The 14,438-nt window shown below is 43.3% G+C and overlaps 1 protein-coding gene across 1 annotated transcript in view; it reads left to right on the plus strand.

Annotated features, from left to right (window-relative positions):
• CSMD3 (CUB and Sushi multiple domains 3) overlaps nucleotides 1-14,438 on the plus strand; it is a 751,931-nt gene that overhangs the window by 109,205 nt on the left and 628,288 nt on the right. The gene's annotated exons all lie outside the window — the stretch shown is intronic.

The raw sequence follows: 14,438 nt of genomic DNA on the forward strand, positions 1-14,438 counted from the left end.
ATATCACTGTTATTATTGTTTTGTCTTATCATAAATGTTATCTTGTTAATTTGTAATTACTATGTTGTTGTTATGAGATGTTGTAGTAATGTTGGTGATGCTGTTATTTTAGTTGATTAGTTGTGATTAGTTGTTAACCTGATGTTACTATTGTTTATACTGAATTGCTGGTTTTGTATTCCTATGTTATTGTTTTTTACAATGTTGTTCACCGCCCTGAGTCCTCCGGGGGACGGCGGTATACAAATATCATATCATATCATATCATATCATATTATATCAGATGTTTCTATTAAAAGTGTTTGTCCTTTATATGTGTATTATTTTGCCAACAGAGTGTTTCATTTGAAATTTAGATGCATCTTGCATGGTATCCGTTAATTTCAAAAGCAGTGCAACTTTATCATTTGCTCTTTACTGCAGACCAGAATGTTGGGGGTGTTAAAGTCTGGAAGGGAGGGGGGTAGAATAAGCTTGACCTTTTAAAAGAGCAGATCTTTGACATATTGTTTAATATTCTGAAATTCCACTTCCATCCCCTTATTCCTCTGACATATTTTCACTGCTGCCGAAGAGCTGCTTTTCTCCAAATATAATTCCTGCATAATCATCAAAATAAATGCTGCTTGAAAAGCATATATTTTTTTAAAAAAATGATAATGCAAAGTCGTATTTCCCTAAAGTGTGAAGCTAATACGATGGCATTTAGAAAATATCTGGTTAATTACAGATATATAACATCCAAATTATAGCCTAACCATATTTACTAAAAGGTAGATTCTAAAGCAAGTAGTGCAACAGCTTGAAATCTTATTAATCCAATTAAGTATAGTGAATGGGCTTGGGATAGAGAAATCACAATTTCAATCCCTATTTAGTCATCAAAATGGCAGTTTAGCAATCAAAATTGCCGAGTTGCTTTGTATAGTCACTATTTGGGAATCTAAACTACTTCTCAGAGTTGTTATGGTGATAGAATAACTCAGTGGTGGGATCCAAAAATTTTAGTAACAGGTTCCCATGGTGGTGGGATTCAAACTGTGGCGTAGCGCCAATGGGGCTAGGCGGGGCATATCGGGGGCGTGGCCAGGCATTCCGAGGGTGGGGCATTCCTGGGTGGGGCTGTGGCAAGAATGCAGCCGCTGCGCCGGTCCTTGGGCGGGAAACGAATGCATGCAGGCGCAGGCTGCCACGCACGCCGGTGCACCTCCTGCTAGACTGCTTCAAGTTCTGCGCGCTACTGCTGAGAGGAGGGGCGTAACTAAGGCAAAAATCATGTGGCAAAATCACCAATTAGTAACCCCCTCTCGGCACACACAAATAATCAGTAAACCTACTCTCGGGAGTTGTAAGAACCTGCTGGATCCCACCTCTGGAATAACTCCATATGAGGAGTTCACACTCTGAGCTCCTTGGAACCAAGATGGCATCAACTGTAATACAGTCATTCAGAGCTTGGTATATGATTATTAGTATTGGTGCTTCTTTGTTAAAATAAAAAAGATGCCATTACTCATATGTAAGGCCGCACTGATTCGCATCAGTTCCCTCCTGTCTCTAGATTCCCACTAGGCTGTTCCTGAGGGTGCATTTTCTCTTTCTGTGGCTGGGTTAGGGGTGGGATGCTGGAACATGAAGATTAACATATAGAAATGCCTGGGAAAAGGTGCTGGTACTTGGTATCAGTGAATACAGCTACCCAAAAAGTCCTGGTTACTCTAATGGAGGGTTGCCCTTGAAAGTTATCTAGAAACTTCCATTGTTTCAAATTGTGGCAGCACTGTTGTTGGGGCTAGCGAGGCAGGGATCGCATCACTCCTGTGTGGAAAGGTCTGTGCTGGCTGCCCATTTGTTTCTGGGCACAATTTGAGGTACTTTCTTTTCAGACCACAGATTGCTTGATGCTGGAATAGTTTAAAGGCTTACCTTCTCCTGTACTGTCCAGCCCCCCAGTTAAGATCTGCCTTTACAGCTCTTTGCTTTGTGTTCTTACCTGCCAAGGTGAGGCGAGTGGCTACATGAAAGGACATTTTCAGTGGTGGTTTGTCATTCGTGGAATGCCTTTCTTCTGCAGGCTCTACTCTTTTTTAAGCCCCTGGCTTTTTAACTAAGTGGTTTTTATTTTCTCAGTTGTTTACTTCTACTCAGAAGGCAATTTTATGGATATTTTTAAGGCAGTCCAGTAATTATTTTACACGTTCATGCCACATGTTTGAATATTTTCATGTTTTAATATTGAAATATGTTTGGAATATGTTTGGAATATGCTGCCACAGGAGGTGGTGATGGCCACTAACCTGGATAGCTTTAAAAGGGGCTTGGACAGATTTATGGAGGAGAAGTCGATTTATGGCTACCAATCTTGATCCGCCTTGATCTGAGATTGCAAATGCCTTAACAGACCAGGTGATCGGGAGCAACAGCCACAGAAGGCCATTGCATTCACATCCTACATGTGAACTCCCAAAGGCACCTGGTGGGCCACTGCGAGTAGCAGAGAGCTGGACTAGATGGACTTTGGTCTGATCCAGCTGGCTTGTTCTTATGTTCTTGTGAAAAATCCAATTGTTTTTGTGTGATTTTGTGGTGTTTTTATGTGTGAGCTACCTCTAACAGATCTTTGGAGGAGTAGCATATAAATAAATAGATAAATCAAGTGATGTGGGTTGCACAATTCTGATTATAGTTGTAGAATAAAGGTTGAGAATACCTTCTCAGAGGTTACTCCGGGAGTGCATGCCCACTTTACCAGTCTCAACATTCTTCTGGCTACTCCGAAAATTGTTTTTCATAAGTAGGTAACTTCAACTTCACTTTGAATTTCAGGCTCATTCCGCACATGCAGAATAATGCACTTTCAAACTGCTTCCAGTGCTCTTTGAAGCTGTGTGGACTGGCAAAATCCACTTGCAAACAATTGTGAAAGTGGTTTGAAAACGCATTATTTTGTGTGTGCGGAAGGGGCCTCACTGTCGGAGAAATCTAGAGACAGCATAAGTATGTGCTGAGTGATTTTGATCATCTTTTCAAATCCCATTTGGCTTTCCTCAAAATTTGCATTTTTAATGGAGTACTTCAGATTTTTCTTAGATGAAGCTTTCATTGCTTGTACTTTAAAAGTCAAGTATTAAGTTTGTTTGCCAGGAAGTAAACAACTTATATCATTTACTCCTATGTGTGTGTGTATATAAAGTGTCATTAAGTCATAGCTGACCTACGACAATACTTGTGGACAGGGCTGCTGAAAGTGGGAGACTAGGCGGACAAAAGTCCCAAGGTCCAAGTCAGTTTTAGAGCCCAGTGAAGCTGGAATCATCCTGCGTTGTGCTGAATGCATTTATTTTACTTTTAGTGCAGTTCTTCACTGCAGCAAGTAGGGGTGCTGACAAGGCAAAGAGGAAACAGGTGCCTGACTACCTGGTTGTTGCTGTATGTCACCCTTTCTGGGGTGATTTTTAAAGAAATCTCCCCATGGCTGCATACTTTTTAAAATTTGAAGCTGTGGAAAACATTTGCTTATCTTTAGGTGTGGTATCCCTTTGCTGCTCTCTCCCCACCTAATTCCTCTATTCGTGTACCTTTCCAGTCTTATTTCTTCTCATCCCTACCCTGGCTGGGGAGTTAAACATAGTTAATAGTAGAACCGAAAACTTTGTTTATATTATGAACAGAAAGGGGACAGGATATCAGATTGTTTTCCAAGACTCTATAAAAGTAGTGATTGGATGATTTTCCGCCCTTCACACACACACTTTACATGCATTTTGATCTGTATTTCCCTGTATTAAAGCTAGAGTGCAGGAAAATACAGATCAAAATGCATGTAAAGTGTGTGTGTGTGTAGGGCAGAAAATCATCCAATCACTACTTTTACAGAGTCTTGGAAAACAATCTGATATCCTGTGGAATGGTGGAATGGTGGATGCCTTAAGTGAATGCCAGACTTTCAGTTTGTATCAAAGCCAATGATACTATAGTTTAACATGTGACTATAATTTGTATTTGTGGTTTTAAAGGACATCTTGTTTTAGACATAGGTCTGCCCACTTGATGGCAGTTTCCACCACCATCAAGCATATGCTAAGTCTGAGATTAGAAATCAGAACTAGAATTGTGTACTATGTTGATAGAGACACAGACTCACACACACATATGTTGGGGCAATTTAATTTTTGCCTGGGGGCTATAGGAGCTCTCTGCAGCCCTGCTCATGATTTTTCAAGGCAAGTGTCTCAGAGGTGATTTGCCAATGGTTCATAGTAACCCTGGACTTTGTTGGTGGTTTCCCATCCAAGTACTCACCAGAGCCAACCCCACTTAGCTTCTGAGATCTGAGTAGATCAGGCTAGCCTGGGCCAACCAGGTCAGGGTTACTCATATGTAAGTATTCATAAGATTTCAGCCTAAACTGAATACCCTGTCTTGACACACAGCCACTTATTTGTGTGACACCGCAGACAAAAGTGGGTGCCATCCATCGTGTTGTACAGCTATACTCCTGCTGGGCAGGATTGGTCTGCAGCACCATAGCACTGCTGCTTGACTTTGGTCTTACAGCAAATGATTTTTCATTGGGTCCAATGGTGCCTTTATTGGTTTTAATAATTGATCAGCAATTAACAAACAAATGCATAGGCCCATTTACACACACTAAGCAAGCCAAACCAAGAACTGGAGTTCCATGGAGAAGTTTTAAATTATGCATTTAAATAAAATGCTTTGCCACATTTCAGTAAAGCTGAAAAGTCAACGCTGAGGAAATGTTATGAAGGTAAGATGCTTCTGATGTAATACCAGCATCTTCTTTTCAGTCTCGGAACTGGCTTTATACTGCCACCCAGTGGTGGATAGATTCTATATTCACAGGAGAATGGATCTGTGATCAAGCCGATTTTTGAGAGAATTCAGCTCCCGAGACAGAGACCACGTTGTTTCCTTTTCCTACATCTGGAGAGAACTGAGCTAAGGAGCATGCCATGAAAAGGAGCTTGCTAGAAAAGATTGAGAAAGGGGCTATTTTTTAAATATCTAATAGGAAAATGTCACGCACAGCATGCAAAACAATATGTGGATCAGAATTCAGGGTTGGGCTGTGGATGGTCATTTGCCCATCACATACACATAGCAGTCTCCAGGGAACTTTCAGTGCCCTTGAGGAATATGAATCTATGTTTCAATGAACTGCTCAGCTTATTTCAAATTTGATGCTGAAACAGATCCCATGTGCTTCTGTCCTTCTATACAACATTTACCAACTTACCACTGTGATATATTTCCTAGAATATGGCTGGATCTCTCCTCATCTGCCTTCATGTGGGGTTCTTTCCCATTGTCGAAGATGAAAGACAGGGTACTGCAGCTGCAAATACGAGGTCTTTCCATACCGTTCCTTGTTGAGAGCATTCAGGTTGATTTATTCACTGAGACTTGTTTTTTGCCACATGGAACTGGTTTTGTAGATTGGGTTGATACTGAGTTTCAAGCATAAGGATCCGCCATACAGCTCTTTACCTCATATACTACTTCTCAACTGATGAGTTTTAAGCAGGTTCGTAAAATCTTTAAAAAGAGAGACAAAACACTGTAGACCTTATCTATACAGCTGTGAGAAACATTCACAAGGGTATAGAATTTTGCAACTGAAAGAATCACTATTATCTTCTAATAAAATAGGTACTATCTCCATTTGATCTATGTTTTGGAGCAAAGGAAAAATTATAAGATTTCTAGATTCAGTGAAATAGTTGAATTCAAAAGTCACATGATACAGACTATCTAGACCACACGAACCCCAATCACATATGTAATTAGATTAGGGTAAACCAAAAACTCTAGATAGTAAGGCAACATAAAAGCACACTTATAGCAAGGAATAGGCACATATCAACAGTAGTTAGCAAGCTGACCAGATGGTCATGTGACTGTAGGATCAATTGTAACGGTTTCCTAATTCAGGACTGATAGGAAGGCATACTCTGTGTAGGATCTTGCAGGTGCTGATTTCAATTACAGTCAAAGAATCATGTTATGGACTGTCATCTTTTTACAGGGAATTTTCCTCTATGATTGCATGCCCTTTCCCATTCCTTATGTTCTCTTACTCATGCTAATTTTACTAGGAGCGGTGCTATTAATCTTGTAACAGAACTAAGTAAATTATGTGACTGCCTTTTATAATCTAAGAAGAAACTTATGTGCCAGTGACAAAAAGATTGAGGATGTGAAGAAGTAAATGGGCATTAATAGACAAAACTGACCATTTAAATTGTCCTTTACTCTGAAATTACTCAGGCATCTAGTGAAAGTTTCAAGAGTGACACACTTGATTCTGTTCTTAAGGTTTTGGGTGAAAAAAAAACCTGGCAAAGTCAGACATGGCTACCCTTCTGAAATTGGTGGTGCAAAGTGCTGTCAAGTTGTAGCTGACTTATAGTGACCCTATAGAGTTTTCAAGACTAGAGATGAACAGAGGTGTTTTGCCATTGCCTGTGTAGCAAACCTGACTTCCTTGGGATCTGATATCCTAACCAGGGTCAATCCTGCTTATCTCCAAGATCTAATGAGATTCAGAGGTGCATCTAGGCAAACTGGAGCCCGGGGACAAGACCTGAGCTTGGCACCCCGCCTGCCCCCCAGCATGGCGCCCCATCCTCCCGCACCATGACCAAACAATGATTTTTTGCACCAGCTCACAAACACCTCCCACCCCCTTCAAAATATCCATGACTCTCTCCCCACCAGTTCTCTTTCCTAATTTTGTCCTCACACCAACCCCATGAGGTTATTAGCCTGAGAAACAGCTCCAAGCCAGTGCAAGTGGGTATTAAGCATGTAAATCTCTCACCCCAGCAAAACATTTACCAAACAAATGTCAGCATCATCTCTCACAAAAAACCTCCAGTGGAATCCACCCCCAAACAGCATCACTTTCAATGTTTAAACTGGGGACCTCACATTCTCCCTTTAAGTCCATGCCAAAGGGGGTGGATTTAAAGGGAGAATCTGTGGAAATTTGGAGAGTGCCTGCTGTCAGGGGTGCAATTGTTAAGCTAACAGCACCAAAATTTCAGGGTATCTCTAGGAGACTCTCCTGATGATATCATCCAGGTTTGTTGAAGTTTGGTTTAGGGAGTCCCAAAGTTATGGAAACAATGGGGGATGGGGGCTCCCCTTTTGGGAGTCCATAACTTTGGACCCCCTGAACCAAACCTCCCCTAACTTGGGTGGTATCATTAGGAGGGTCTACTGAAAAATCCCTGAAATTCTGGTGCTGCAAGCCTAACAACTGTGCCCCCTGCAGGCCAAAAACTGAAAAAAACACTAAAAAATACAAAACACACACAAATGAACCTGAAATCCCTCCCTCCCTCCCCGGGGACATAGGGTACCCCATGTCCTTTAGGTAATGTGTTTTGTAATCACCATCTTTTCTGGAGAGCAAAAGAGCCCCGCTGCATCAACCAAAAGGTTTCTCTAGTCCAGATTATATCAGTTTGCATAATAAATTCTAGAGGGATAGCCATGTGGCTGTGTTGCAGCAAACGAACCAATAAACCTCCACCAGAGCAAAAGATTAAGTCCTGCAACAAGTTGAAAGGTAATGAAATATACTGTGCCAGGAGATTTGTAGACTTCCATCCTGCTTTCTAACATGTAGGGCTGAAGTCCATGAAAGCATGCCACAATAAATGTGGACTCCTAGGCTGATTATGTCGTGGGGGGGGGGCTGCTTCCACGGGGAGCAGAACTGGCACGTGGCAAACTTCTTTGGACCAATGTACAAGGAAGTTGCCGCATGACTACTCTTGCTCTCAGATTTCCCCATGGAAAGCAAGAGCGCTTCAGGCATGTGCCTGATGCCGCGGCAGGGCAAAGTGGAGGTTAACTCCCCCATTTATAATTGGCCCTCGTTGTTGTGCAGAACAGCCCAGTTTGCTGTGGATCTTGCCACATTTATAACTGCACAGAAATCATGGCATGATGGTGAAAAAGAAAAGTCCACCCATAGCTTTCTTTGTGATGGGAATGACAGCAACAGCAGTATCAGGAGTGAGACTCAGACGGGGACTGTGGGATGACGGGCTCGTTTCTTTCTCTGTAATTTGTATGTCAGAGTCTCTACCATATCAGCATCGCAGCAGCATCCTGTCACTTTGAAGGAAGTGGTTTTTCCCTGCCCTTTCCATCTCAGTGCATCTGAACATGTTAAAGCAAGTAAATTTTAAGAGGGTGGAGAGGAAGAGAACCCTAGACATGACAGGCAGCTCATGTCTTCAGGACTGTTAGGTACCCAAGATGTAGTACGGGTCTGACAGCAGATTTAACTCCCAGCTTCTAAAGGCACGCTGACTCTAGCCACCCGACAAAATGCAATAACTTAGAGATGTGCTGCCTGGTTTATCTTTAGGCGACAATGAAACAGGAATGTTTAAGAATAAATAAAGGTCAGAGCAATGCAAGTCCTCAGAATAATTTTAGAACAAGTATTCAGGGATTTGTATTTAAAAAGGAACTGCATTGTGCTCAGAGCCTTTTAAATCCGTGGTGTAGCATCATGTGAAAGTTGAGTTAACGTTGGTTTGTAGAAGTAGAACTCTGTGTGTGTGTGTGTGTTAAATGTAGGTCACTCCTTACAAAGCAGTTTCTCTCCTTTCAGAAAGGGGTTGGGCCTAGTGAAAGTATGTCTAGCAAAGTACTTTGTCCCCCCAAACATCTATATCTAGAAGAGAATAAGAATAATTTGGTTTTATACCCCACTTTTCTCAACCATAAGGAGTCTCAAAATGGCTTACAAACTCCTTCACTTCCTTTCCCCACAATGGAATCTTGTGAGGTAGTGGGGCTGAGTGAGTCTTGAGAGAACTGTGACTAGGCCAAGGTCACCCAGCAGAGACGTGCTGCCTCTTCCTTAATGTGAAGGAGTGGAGAAACAAACCTGGTTAGAGTCTACCACTTTAACTGCTACACCATGCTGTCTCTCTACTTTTTAATGATACATTTTGTCTGAGTACTTCCATCATTTTTGCAAATGTCTCTGAAATTCACAGAGTACAAGCAAGGACTTAAGCAAACATACAAATAAATAAATAAAATCTCAGTCACTGCTGTTAGACTATCAGGATAAACGCAGACACTCTCTGAAACGTTTGGTTATAGATTATCTCCGAACAGAACATGTGTGCATACTTTTAACACAAATATATGAAATGTACTCTTCAAAGCAAGCCAAGAAGCAAATATTTAAGTATAAAGGTAATGCAATAGCATTGGTGATGTAGATGCCATATTTTAACACGGAAATGTCCATAATTAATCTTCTGTAGAATTTCCGTAAATCTAATCATAATTAAATCTTAATGAGCAAGATTTATTACCAAAAGGAGATTTTCTTTGGAAAAATCCCATAAGCAGAAGAAGTTCTTGTTTTCAAAGATTTGGTTCAAGAAGTTCCAATAAAATATAAGTTTTGTTTGTGTGTTTGTTTTACAAAGCAAGAAGAGACCAAATCCATAATTTGTGGTTCTCCAATTTAACTCTGAACGAAGAAGATTGTTTAATGCTGTATGCCAAAAAATACAGAAGAATTTGGGAGCCTTCGACAATACAGAAGAATATTTCTTTGAACCCTGTCTTTCCCCAAAGAAATATTTTTTCTTGATTTTTACCAACAGCAGTCAACCAAAGAGGTTCCTCCCCAACCACATGTATTTGATTCTGTCTGATGCTTGAATCCTCCAATCTCACACGCATGTGCTCCATAACAATGATTTTGACTCCTTGGTGGCATTGATTGTTACATAGCTTACCCATAGGTGAAAGGCTTGAAATATATAGCAAAATACAGTGTCTGCACTATGTATGGAGAATAGGGTGACTGAAGTCTGCAGGACTTGGTTACCCTGCTGAATGCTTACTATGTGCCAGTAATACAGCTTAGACCTGGAACATATGAATTAATAATATAGAAGAGAGTTTCTGAGCATGAACAGATAGGGGACCTCATGCTACCTTGACAAATGCTTGGAGGTCTGGGCGTTATGCCTGGTGAGGGTCAAGTTTGGAAAGGATGTGCTTTCACTTAGGCAGTGTTCTAGGCTGCTTCCCCTAGTCTCAATCATCTTTACCATAGGGACTAAGGGAAAGTCCTAGAGTGTCACTATATGGAGGCCATTTTTTTCTCCCATTCCTCAGTTCCTTGATAGTGAGAAATTGAGGCAGGGGATGGGTAATTTCCTGAGAACCTTCATGCTGTCCTTAGGGGTTCTCTCGGATCAGTGGTGAGGTAGAATAAGCTTTAAAAACACTATGAACCAGTATTATCGGTATTCCAAATAACAATACTGTGGCAAAATAACCGCTGGATTCAAGTCCAGTAGCATTGTTTGCGACAAAATAGTCACACATATTGTTTATAGGGACAGAGGTCTGTTGGAACGTGATTTACCTTTCAAGGTTCTTAACCTCTCAGTTGCATTATATCAAGGAAACTCTATTGCAGCAGCAGCTGGCAATTTGTTAAGTGGAGACTGCTTTATGTGACCATCCTTCAATCTTGCCTCTTTAGATTTTGCCCACATATACCCTAATTTGTCAGTCACATATCAAATATACAAATCTTGCTGTCTGATTCCTTACTACAGTAATTGAGGCATTTTTTCTGCACCATGGTTAGTTAGTGAAGTGTAAGGCTCAGGGGATTAGGATCATACTTACCTGTTGCTTCACTAATTTTTTTGACATTCTTAGATTTGGGAGAAATACCCATCACAGTTAGTGTTCTACCATGTTATTCCCAGGGATCCTTAGGCATTGCACAGGTAGCCAGATGGAACAGTTAAGAGTCTTTCAATGCCAGTATCCTTGTCAACCAGTTGTGGCAAATCTGAGAAAAGATTAGTAAACATCAATACATAGCAATGGAAGTGATGAGCACAAATGACAATCATCATAACCAAAATAATGGGGAAGAGGGAAATTGTTGTCGTGCCGCGCAGTCGGCGCAAGAACGAGACGAGACGCGGAGATAACATCTGGTGGAGATCGCCAGCAGCGGGAGCGCGGGGGTCCGTGTTCCTAGCGAATCTCCCGCGTGCTGGTTCCTGGCACCTTTTATTGTCATTCTATCCGGAAGTGTAGAGGGGAGGAGCGAGGAGGAGTTCTGGGAGGCCGAAGTCGGAGATCATCATGTGATGCATGATCTCACCACAATACGTCTTGGAGAGGCGTAAGCTGCCTAGGCCTAATCCTCACCTGGGGGCAAGACCATTGTCCCTGCTCGCCCGGTGACTGAGCCATGAACCGGTAGTTCATGACCCGTGACTCATAGGGGATGAGGTAGAGTGCCGGAGATGCGCGACCAGAAGGCCGTAGGTCGCTGGTGTGCCAACGTTCTACGGTGCTGCTGGGTCAGCAGTGCATTACTACATCTCCTCCTTTTTTCACGTTTTAGAGGAAGGCGAAATGCAAAGGCGATTTAGGGGCAGCTTGTCTCCTCGCTGTTTGGTCGAGGATTGGCCGAGCTGCTTGTGTAACATTAGAACAGTTGGTTGCGGGGTAAGGGAAATTCCGAGGGTTTCTTACACGTTACAGGCAAATTTAGACACACGCAGGCGAAACAAGATCCGATAACGAGGCATACAATTAAACCAATGCAGAGCTGCACAATAGCACTCAACCATCCTCCCAGCAGCCAGCTCCAGAGGGCTGACCACCAATGGGGGCAAACATCATATTTCCAGATTAGATACAACTTCCTGCAGCTCCGCGTGCTTTCATATGCGTCAATTGGGAATTGTCAGAGAGGTTAAAGCAGCATAGTATTATGTACATTTTCACAACCTTGGTGATGCAACAACAGCAAGTAATCAATAGCGACCACGATTATCTAAGGTAAACAGCAGTTCCTGCTGCTCGGAGGCCAGGGCATCCAGGTGGTGGAGGTAGAGTTGATAGACTTCAGCGAAGGGCAGGCCAGCCCGGCCAATAGTCTTGGTGTTACAGGAAACAAGTCCGGGGACTCCCACAAGGGAGATTCGCGAGGAAACACACTCCATATGGCTAGAGCAGCATTAAACATCCTGCAAGGGGTTGAGGCGTGGCGGCTGTGCTTGGGCTTCGAGGGTGAAGCCTGAAGGCAGAACGATGGTAGAGGCGGCAGCAAAGAGTTCGACAGACAGATGCAACAACAACAAATAACATAACTTCTAAGATTAAAGCATGCAATAACTTCCATGATCAGCTGGGTTACAGTACTCAATAATTCCTTTGGAGGTCGGCTCCAAAGGGCATCATGTAAATGGAAACAATAAACATAGCTAAGCAGTACATAGGCTAGATGTAAGAAAGGAAGGCAACCCGTGGTTGCATAATTGTCCAATGCATGGCTCTTGCTGTTTGGCTACCAAAGCTACAGAGCGATGGCGTTAGAGTCCATGGGTTTCTCAAGAGCGTAGGGAGAGCTACTGATAGTCTTTAGCATTGCAGGTTCAGTGACTCTCACAAGCAAGGTTGTGAGAGAAGGCGTGTTCCAACAATTATTCAAGCGGCTGAAAACGTGAGGAGAGTTCCAAGGGTTAATCTATCAGGAATGTTCCTGGCTGCAATTCCAAGTTTCAGCCAGGGGCTGCAGAGAAGGAGAGAGAATGGCGGCTGTAGATGAGGAGCAGCGACACACAGGCGTCAACCTTTGAGCCATAGCGGCCCCAGGCTGCCATTCCCCTGGGGGAGGGCAGCGGGGTCCCGATCTCCCGTGGAAAAGAATGGGTGTACTGGTTCCAGAGAGGTCCCTCCCATCTTGGCCCAGGCGGGTGATCGGGCTCTCTCAACAAGAGGCGTGAGGTCGGATCCTCCAGGGGAGGCCCGGCTCCCATCTCCCGAGATGGGGCTGGCCTGGCATGGCGAGCTGGACTCCTGTATGGAAGAAAAAAAACAAGCGGCGCTTTTCCCCAGGGTTTTGCGTGCTGGCTGAGTTAGTTCTTATAGATGACAATGGAAAGCCGAGGCCCTGAGTGGGAGCAATTTTGATAGAGAATAGAGAAGAGTACACTGGACATGGTCTGGATGAGAGACCTTGATTGGGTCAATAGGAGAACTACTCCCCTTTCTTTCGTTTGTTTTGGCCAAGCTTTCCTTAGGTGCAGTTGGCCCATTCCGACAACGATCACTTGCAACACGCAAGGCGTACACAAGGCAGAGAATTGCCCAAAGGCTTAGGAGAAGGGAGAGGTCACATCCAGGTCAGGTGTGGGTTTTTTGCAAAGCAACTTAAACAAATCACAATTATAGTCATATCGTAATATAGCATCCATAGGAAAGATGTAGAGAAGATGCAAAGAAAACAGTTCCTGGGCTTGAGGTTTGATCACAGGAGCAAATTGAGAGGGGTTTGCAAAAAACCCTTTATCAGATCCTAGATCTAGAGGTGGGGTGCGTCAGCCCATTAGAAAGAGGGGGGGTGTGCAGAAAGGAGGGAGGCAGGGGGGGGAAGGGTTTGGAAGTCAGCTCTACCTTCCCTCCTGTAAAGGGACTTTGGGTCCAGTTTGAGCTAAGCTTCCCTCTGCTTCACTGGCGGAGGCTGTGTAAGATGGGTGGGGTTGAGAGACCTCCCTTGGCACTGTGACTAGCCAGTGAGCCCTCAGCAGAGAAATGTGGGAGCATGAAAATGATTTTGGCTTCATATGTAAACTTGCACCACTTGCCAATGTGGCAGTGTAGGCTCAGATGGGCCGAAGGAAAAAGGCTATTCTCAAGGAAAGGTTTGAAGGAAGAGTTTTGAGGGTTTAGAAACTAAGATGGAGGGTATGGCGGCTGAAGCAGGTCCCGCATCGACCTCCTAGGGGGAGCAAGGCATGCACGAGGCCAAGCGTCCTGTTTAAGGTTGATGCTGTAATGGGTGAAGCCTTCTTCAAGGCATTGGCACACATAATCAAAAGGAGAGAAACTTTAATTGAAGTATAAGAGCATAGCTTAGAAGCAATGGACAAATCCCTCTGATGAAGGGAAAATTTTAGGGGGTCTCTTTGAAAGGGTAAAGACATACAGAGACATATATATAGGCATACAGAGCGCGCAAGATAAAGTAATGAGGAGTGATTGCATCTCTGATTTGAGGTCTTACACTCTCTGGGTTGCAGGGCTTTATTCCTTTGCAGGCTGTGATCCTGCTTTCCCTGAAGTACTGGACGACTTTGCTGCCACTCGGGAGCTTTGGAGCTTAGGAGCTTTGCACAGGCTCAGAAGGCTACGAGATCTGATTTGATCCTTACAGCTGCTTGTAGTTCAGTGATTGTGGACTCTGCAAGAGATTTTGAAATGGTGCCACTCCATGGCACTAAAGCCGATGAGGGCATGAGTGACTTTGGAAATAGAAGGGGTTAGCAGAGCAGGAAGTATAGACGTAGGGGGGGAGCAAGCAACTAGATTTAGATTAGCTGGAACTT

This window comes from Sphaerodactylus townsendi, linkage group LG09 (assembly GCF_021028975.2).
Source record: "Sphaerodactylus townsendi isolate TG3544 linkage group LG09, MPM_Stown_v2.3, whole genome shotgun sequence".
Taxonomy (NCBI): Eukaryota; Metazoa; Chordata; class Lepidosauria; order Squamata; family Sphaerodactylidae; genus Sphaerodactylus; species Sphaerodactylus townsendi.